An 8,794-nucleotide genomic window follows, 5' to 3' on the forward strand; every position below is an offset into this window, starting at 1 on the left:
AACAGGGCCGGCTTATCTTGAGGAGGTAAACAACAGAAGATTTGGAGCAGAAGACTAGGCAAGGCGAGGCAGGTGAAGGGCAGGAGTCACTTGTAGAAAGGTAATAAAACGCTTGTTTGTTTGTAAAGGATTTATTGTAAATGATTTCGCTGCTTATATCTTATTCGGTTGACGCTCATGCGACATGTAGCTGCCGACCGAAAAGAGGTGGGGGATTTTACATGAGAGTACATAAGCCACAGAATAATGTTGCTTATTCATTTTCGCGGTGGGCTTGCCGAAGGTGGACGCTTAAATTTGAGATTTGCAAAATATTTTGCAAGCTCGTCTGTATTATATTTACATAGTTTAATGACATTATAGTTAATACAATTTGTATCTTGACAACTAGATTATTAATTTGTCAAGATACGACAAAAAATAAAAAATGTTTGTGTATACAAATTGTAAATTTGATCTTGAGCCATCAAATGTTGGCTTGTCAACAGGTGCTTAAAGTTTAGTTACATATATAATTTTATAAGATATAATTTACATCTTATATCTACAGAATCAACAATTTTTCATACATATTGTAACGTAGATTGTCACCGCATATATTAATCTTACCATATTCCTTAACAGGTAAAATTTTGGCACTCTGAAACAGCAACAGTGTATTATATCTCGTTTTGTACAACTTGGACTCGTTTCAGGTTGGTTACAGAAGTATTTCCTCATATTGTTAATCCATATCTAATAATAGATTCTGACATTGAAATTAAAATTATTTTAAGTGTTTCAATTGATAGAAAAAAACGTAATGTGTACATTCTGCCAGCAATTGATCTTTACCTTTTTTTATTTATTTTTAACCCATTTGAAAATACCATTAAATCATAAACCGGACGTCATAGTGTTAACTGAAGTATTCACTAGCTACTTCGTAACATCTTGTGCTATTAATAGAAATAGTGGTATTGTTGTATTTGTTAAATCTTAAATGCTATTCAAACATCGCAGTGGAAGAAGTACCTATGCAGCGAGTTAATTGCTTAGATATTAATCTAAATGTAAATAAAATTTGTTTTAATATTATCGCAATTTACCGAACACATGGATCAAATGAAAATACATTTATGTATGAATTAAGAAGCATCATCATATATAAAAAAACGGAACATAACAATAATCGGCGAGTTCAACATATGTAGATGTTTCTCACGAAAATAGTAACAAAATAAAAACTGAATTTATCAATCGTATGTCGGAAATGTCTTTTATATTATATATAAAAAAATTACTAGAGAAATTACGGGTCAACGTCCATCTTGTATCGATCACATATGGAGTAACACTAAAGATACCGACAAATTACAAACGATAATATTAAAAAAATAATATTACTGACCATCACACTTCCATGTATATAAACTTAATATTAATAATCATATTAATTCAGAGTGCAATACTTTTACAAAAAAGTCACTAAACCATCACAAATAAATCCTAAAAATAAGTACGGAAACATGGCGTCCTGTATTAGAATCAACATGTGCTGAAACATGGCATTATATTACAGCATCAACAGATGTTAAAACTATAAAAATTAAAGCAAAATTTAAAAAAAATAAAACCATCGATTTCACATGGCTTAGTCGTGTCTATTAGAAAAAAAAGAAGATTTTTTTTTTTTTATAGTGAATACCTCACAAGAGTCCCAACTGCTCCCGTCTGGAGCCAGTGAGACTATGGCATCCCCAATTGGGGGATGTTGTGAGGCTGTAGGTGAGTGGGGAAGGGAAATAGGAAGGTGGGGAAGTACCTGGCTATACAGATCTAGTCACTAAACGCGGCTAAAGCCATTATGGAAAACAACAAATGAAATAAATAGTAGAAAATCAAACAAAATCAAATTAAAAAAATTAATATATGGGAAAAAATTCTATTGATGGAACCAACAAAATGTGCTGATGCCTTCAATAACTATTTCGCTAACGTAGGTCGAAATTTAGCTACACGGATTGATGAAAATTATAAAATAGATAATTTCGCTTAGGACTGTCTTAAACAAAATGTTCTGTCAGTTTTTCAACCGGTAATAACAGATGACATTAAAAATATTTTTAGTGAATTAAAAGGTGGATCTGCACCAGGATTTGATGGAGTCACAGTAGAAATATTGAAAAGTTACAATGAATAATTAAGCTTTCCAATTACACACATTAGAAATATTAGTTTGAACAGTGGAATATTCCGCTCCGTTTAAAAATAACTCACAAGTGTGGATGAAACTTTAGAATTTGGAATTCCCCAAGGGACTGTTATTGGACCAATTTTATATATAATTTACGTTAACCATATGTTTAAATTATCACTTAATGGTAAACTTATATCCTTTATTGACGACACTGCAATAATTATCGAAAAAAGACATGGAACGAAATTACCAATGCAGCCAATCAAGACATGAACGTTGTAAAAAATTGGTTCAATGTTCAATGGCAATTTATTATCAGTGAACACAGAAAAAACCTATTGTGTTACTTTCACTCTACAAGAGGATGTGCCAAATAACCTAATAAACATAACAATTCATTCTAAAAATTGTGTAAATGACGGTACATGTAATACGGACTGCGCAAAACTAAATCATTAATCTAATATAAAATACTATAGAATCTTAGTAGATAAAAACGTTAAATGGAAAGACCATATAAACCTCACTGTTGAAAGAATAATAAGATTTATCTATATTTTCTATAATATACGAAACATTTTAAATATAAAAATTATCAAAATTGTCTATTATGCATTAATCCAGTCCTTATTGCAGTATGGGATTATTGGGTGGGGAGGGGCTTTTAAGGCTTCCTTACAGCCCATAATTACAATTCAAAGAATAATTATAAAAATTATTCGTAGGAAACCATATGACTTCCCTTATTTAGAGATATTTCGGGAATTTAATTAACCATCTATCACAGAATTGTATAAGAGAATCGCCTTATATCAAATTTCTAAACAATATTTTACGCGTAAAATTCATCCCTCAGATAGCATAAGCAATAGATTTATAACTAATGGCTTAATAGCCATACCTATGCTTAGAACGACCACGGCTCAGCACCACTATATGTATTTAGGTGTGAGATGGTACAATATATTTTTGTCCAAAAATAAAATTTAATCACTGTCACCAAAACTTTGAACTATGAACAAGTCAAAAAATTAATTAAGTTCCTAAAATTGGATAAAGATATATTTTCCCCTTAACTTTCTCTCGCTTACTTAATCTGTAATCTTGAGTTGATTTGTTTTCTCACAAAAACGGCGTTATATAAATTAGCCAAATATTAAGATATATTATTTTAATATTCTTTAAACCACTATTATTCTAATTTGTGTACCTGATATATTCAACCCTTAATTTCCTTACACTTACTTAATCTGTAAAAAGATATATTATTTTAATTGTCTTTAAAAAATACTTTTCTAATTTGTGTACCTATGTTAATATTATGTTTGTATTCAAACTTTCTGGAGCTCAACTTATGGAGTACTAGAATAATAACTTAAAATATATATATAATAATTTAAAAGGAAAACACTTTGTTCAAAGTCACTTTATTGATATTTTTAAAGTCTACCGGTTTCGGTACCTCCGTACCATCATCAGGACTGTTATAAAAATACTAACAAATACAGAATAATACACATATATATAAGCAAATACTTAAGAGAGAAAGAGATAGAAAAAAAGAGAGAGACAGTGTCAGTTGCGCGAGGGAAGTGGGGGTGGGGAATTAGGGATAACAGGAAACATATTTATTATAGGGCTGAATGTTAAATTTAATTGATTATTGATGATTTCAGCCTTTGAATTGACTGATTTTTTTAATTTCCAACGCTTCCAAATTGTTAAGTCGCAAACCTATCTCATTTTTGTGCAGGACTTTAATACCCGTGTCACAGTTAAAAGTGTGATCTTTATTAATTAGATGTTCTGCAAATTCTGAAAATCCCGAACTGGTTAGACATCTTAGGTGTTCTTTTATTCTAGTTTCTACATTGCGTGATGTTTGCACTATGTAGAATGCTGGGCAATCATTACAACTAATTTTATATACGCCCGAGTGGCTAAGAACATCTTCTTTATCTTTGGCATTAACTAAGAATTTTCCTAGATTATTATTAGTGTAATACGCTGGTTTAATTTCTGGTGGGAATTTAATTGTACATGTAGAGGAAAGGTTATTAATATACAAAATTCTTCTCCAACGCTGGTTGGAGTTTTTATTGTTGAGAGTTAGTGGAATATTGTAGACGTATTTATTTATGGCAATACATCTTAATTTTTTTGCAAGGATTCTATCAATAAGGCCTATTTCATATCCATTATTAAGTGCTATTAGTTTAATTGTACTTAACTCATTAGCGTAATTAACATTTGTTAAAGGAGTAGAGACTAAACGGTGGATCATAGAATGGAATGCCGAATGTTTGTGGGAAATAGGGTGGTTGGACGTTTTATGGATTATGGTGTCTGTGAAGGTAGGTTTTCTAAAAATATTAAAATAAATTTTATTATCAATAATCGATAATGTGAGATCTAGAAAGTTGAGTGTCGAATTAATACCTACTTCTAGTGTGAATTGGATCGGTTTATGTAAGGAGTTGAGGAGTAATTGGAAGGAATTTAGCTGACGCTCTGTACCCGCCCAAATACATTTGATATCGTCTACATAGCGTCTCCATAGTAAATTTTTTAACAAAGGTGTTAAAAAATGTTATACTATGGGGACTTTAAAAATATCAATAAAGTGACTTTAAACAAAGTGTTTTCCTTTTAAATTATTTAAAATGTCAAGTCACAATGTGTTTGCTTCTTTGGAAAAAAAAAAATATATATATATATTTATATGTCTGTTTATTGTAATAATTTTTAGTGTTAAATAATTTATCTAAAATAAATAAATAAAAGAAATGTACAGTCAGGACATAAAACAACGGCTTCCCTACACTATGCGTCAGAATGTGTCTAGTGAAATAGTCCTTACAGGAAAATATTGATTTGCAGTCGGGGCATGAAAACGGCTTCTATCCACTATGATTCAGCATATGTTTTTCTCCACTGTGAATCAGCATGTGCCTCTTCAAAGAAAACTTTTGATTGAATGAAGAACGGCAGTCAGAACATGAAAAAGGTTTTTCTCCTGTGAATCAACATGTGTTTAGTCAAATTTCCCTTTTGAGAAAATAATTTCTTGCAGTCAGAACATGAAAATGGTTTTTCTCCACTGTGAATCAACATATGTGTCGACAAATTTTCCTTACGAAAAAATAATTTCTTGCAGTCGGGACATGAAAACGGCTTCTCTCCACCATGAGTCAGCATGTGTGTCATCAAATGGTTCTTTCGAGAAAATATTTTTTTGCAGTCATAACATGAAAAAGGCTTTTCTCCACTGTGAGTCATCATATGTTCCTTCAACTGTCCCTTCTGAGAACATGAATATGTACACTCGATACAACCAAAAGGTTTTTCTCCACTGTGAGTTAGCATGTGCCTTTTCAAAATTCGCTCAAGAGAACATGAATATGTACAGTCAACGCAAGCAAAAGGTTTTTCTCCACTGTGAGTCATCATATGTCTCTTCAACTGTCCCTTCCCAATACATGAATATTTACAGTCGATACAAGCAAAAGGTTTTTCTCCACTGTGAGTCAGCATGTGCCTCTTCAAAAGTTGTTTTCCAGAACATGAATATGTACAGTCAACGCAAGCAAAAGGTTTTTCTCCACTGTGAGTCAGCATGTGCGTCTTCAAATTTCCCTTTCGAGAACATGAATATGTACATTCAACGCAATCAAAAGGTTTTTCTCCACTGTGAGTCAGCATGTGCCTCTTCAAATCTTGCTTTCGAGAACATGAAAATGTACATTCAACGCAAGAAAAAGGTTTTTCTCCACTGTGAATCAACATGTGGTCAGTCAAAATTTGCTTGAGAGAAAATGATTTCTTGCAGTCGGAACATGAAAAAGGTTTTTCTCCACTGTGAGTTGTTAGCATGTGCCTTTTCAACTTTTGCTTTAGAGAAAATGAATATGTACAGTCAACGCAAGCAAAAGGTTTTTCTCCACTGTGAGTTAGCATGTGCGTCTTCAAACTATCCTTTCGAGAACATGAATATGTACATTCAACGCAAGCAAAAGGTTTTTCTCCACTGTGAGTCAGCATGTGCGACTTCAAACTTTGCTTTCTTAAACTTGAATATGTACAGTAAACGCAAGCAAAAGGTTTTTCTCCACTGTGAGTTAGCATGTGCGTCTTCAAACTATCCTTTCGAGAACATGAATATGTACATTCAACGCAAGCAAAAGGTTTTTCTCCACTGTGAGTCAGCATGTGCGACTTCAAACTTTGCTTTCTTAAACTTGAATATGTACAGTAAACGCAAGCAAAAGGTTTTTCTCCACTGTGAGTTAGCATGTGCGACTTCAAACTATCCTTTCGAGAACATGAATATGTACAGTCAACGCAAGCAAAAGGTTTTTGTCCACTGTGAGTAAGCATGTGCGTTTTCAAACCTCCCTTTACAAAAGATGAATATGTACAGTAAACGCAATCAAAAGGTTTTTCTCCACTGTGAGTCAACATATGTTTTGTCAAATTTTCCTTTTGTAAAAATGATTTCTTGCAGTCGGAACATGAAAATGGTTTTTCTCCAGTATGGGTACGCAAGTGCCATTCTGCCACTGACTTACGTGAGCAAGAGTAGTTACAATAGCTACAAGAGAATCGTTCTATCCCGGGATGACTCTTCAGGTTTGGTACTAAGTCTAAAAAAGATTCCGGACAAAGTTTTACAAATGTTAAAAAAATTAAATCATAGCAGAAGACATTAAATGAAGGACACAAATTGTGAATTTACAAAGATTCGTTTGAAAGTCGAATTACCTGATATTCGGGAAATTATTTCGGAGTGCTCTAAGCATTCCTTTTTAACATCCGGCAGATCTATGTCTATTTCCGTATAAGAAGTTCCCCCTTCATCCTGTCCTGGTTCTTCCTTCATGGGAACAGTCTCCAAGTCAGTGCTACCTGTAATAACAAACGATATATAAGGATTATGGAAAGTTAACAAAGGGTAAATATTTTTAATAAAAAGGAGTCCTGATGCCCGTTTCTGGTATCGATGTATTCACCGACGAAAAAACCTTTGATTCTCGAACAGATTTACAAACAAGCTCACGGTGTTATGGTGAATGGAATATCTACTTAATCGAACTAAAACATTAACTGATGAATGACAAGAGGTCGTGTCGTTTATATGCATCTGTCCGCATCCAAGACCATCGGGACCATTTGAACAGTACTCTTGGCAAACTGCACACTGCTTTAACAACGCCAATTCCCAAAATCATAAACGTAAAACAATTTGAAGGTTGTAGATCAATAAATTGCTTACCAAAATACGAACAGTTGCTAGAATCCCTTGTTAAATGTGAGACCGTTATTTTGAGCTAAATAATTATAATAAAGTTCAAAAATATATATTTATATAGTAAATATTAATTTCGAAAAAAAGAGAAATTGTGGAGATTTTCGACTTCCGCAAACAAATTTGTTGAGAACCCAAAACTTTCTCTATTTTAAAGGTTCAAGATATTCAATGCACTTCCGACGGATGTTTAAGAAGCTAAAAGCCTTGCAGCTTTTCTTGGATTATGCCTTAATGCTTTAAACAATAAGTTTTACATGAAGTGTTAAGTGCGCCTAAACGCCATAGAAGTAAATTGTACCAACAAGTTATTCTCAATGGTTTATAAAAGATATAAAACGGATTTCTTATAACTCAATAAAAAACATAAAAAAAAAACATTTTTATATTCGGGAGGTGGATAACTATATAAGTACACAGAATTTCTATTTCACCTGCGCCTTCCTGGGACCCTGACTCCGCCTTTATGGAAACACTCTCTGGGTTGGGAAGATCCATGGCACTGTTGTGATAGCGCCCTGTTATGTGATGGTAATTGGTCAAATCTCACAGAATGAACCTGAAACAGAACATTGAGTCAACAGAACCTATTTTCGTGGAGTTTATTTTTTTCTACTACTTTTGATAACGCGATGAGCATTTTAATGGGTATAGAGTTGATCATGTCCGCTTTAAAACCAGTTTTGCGTATCGGTATAACAAGTTAAGATTCAGTTCTTCATGAAATTTTACCTGTGATGCCAAAGTTAATTAGGTAAGTAAGAGGTTCTAGCAATTCATTTTAAGTTTTCAAGTTAATGTACCGTAAGTTTTTTTAATATTATTCTTAATAAAACGTGCAGAACCGTCACAAGTGAAACAAATATTACAAAACAGACTTGATGTTCCTATCAAATAAAAATCAATTGTGATCAGACCTTATTACAGTGAAAGCATTTTCAGACCTAAGGAAGGAATTGTAAGACTGAAAAATAGTGAAGTGAATTTAACAATTAAATATATAAACTGCTCACCAAAAATAGTGACTACGACGCCGAAAAACTAAGGTCACAACAAACAAGAAGAAGCTTTTATCAAAACGTGCGTGGGATGCGTACAAAACTTCATCAATTTTCAACAACTGCACTCTTTCACACGATGTCCTTTTCCTAACTAAAACTTGGCTTGACTCTTATATCAACACAGCAGAACTGGGGCTACCAACTCAATTTATATACAGATTGGATAGAAAGAAGAATACCAGTTCTAAATCAAGAAGTGGTGGTGTTTTGTTAGCAATCTCTAAGGCATTAGTCAACAGGAAGCTAACT

At 33.0% G+C, this 8,794-nt stretch overlaps 1 long non-coding RNA gene across 1 annotated transcript; it reads right to left on the bottom strand.

The window, feature by feature from the left end:
- Positions 1-6,506: 6,506 nt before the first annotated feature.
- LOC149413908 (uncharacterized) lies at positions 6,507-8,025 on the bottom strand. The gene is made up of 3 exons (XR_016304017.1): positions 7,919-8,025; positions 6,941-7,084; positions 6,507-6,822 (listed from the first exon to the last, which is right to left on the bottom strand). It is a non-coding gene; the product is annotated as an uncharacterized LOC149413908 (long non-coding RNA).
- Between the last annotated feature and the right edge of the window lie 769 nt (positions 8,026-8,794).

The sequence above is a fragment of the Hesperophylax consimilis genome, chromosome 20, assembly GCF_061612785.1.
Source record: "Hesperophylax consimilis isolate HC1 chromosome 20, BYU_Hcon_1.0, whole genome shotgun sequence".
Taxonomy (NCBI): Eukaryota; Metazoa; Arthropoda; class Insecta; order Trichoptera; family Limnephilidae; genus Hesperophylax; species Hesperophylax consimilis.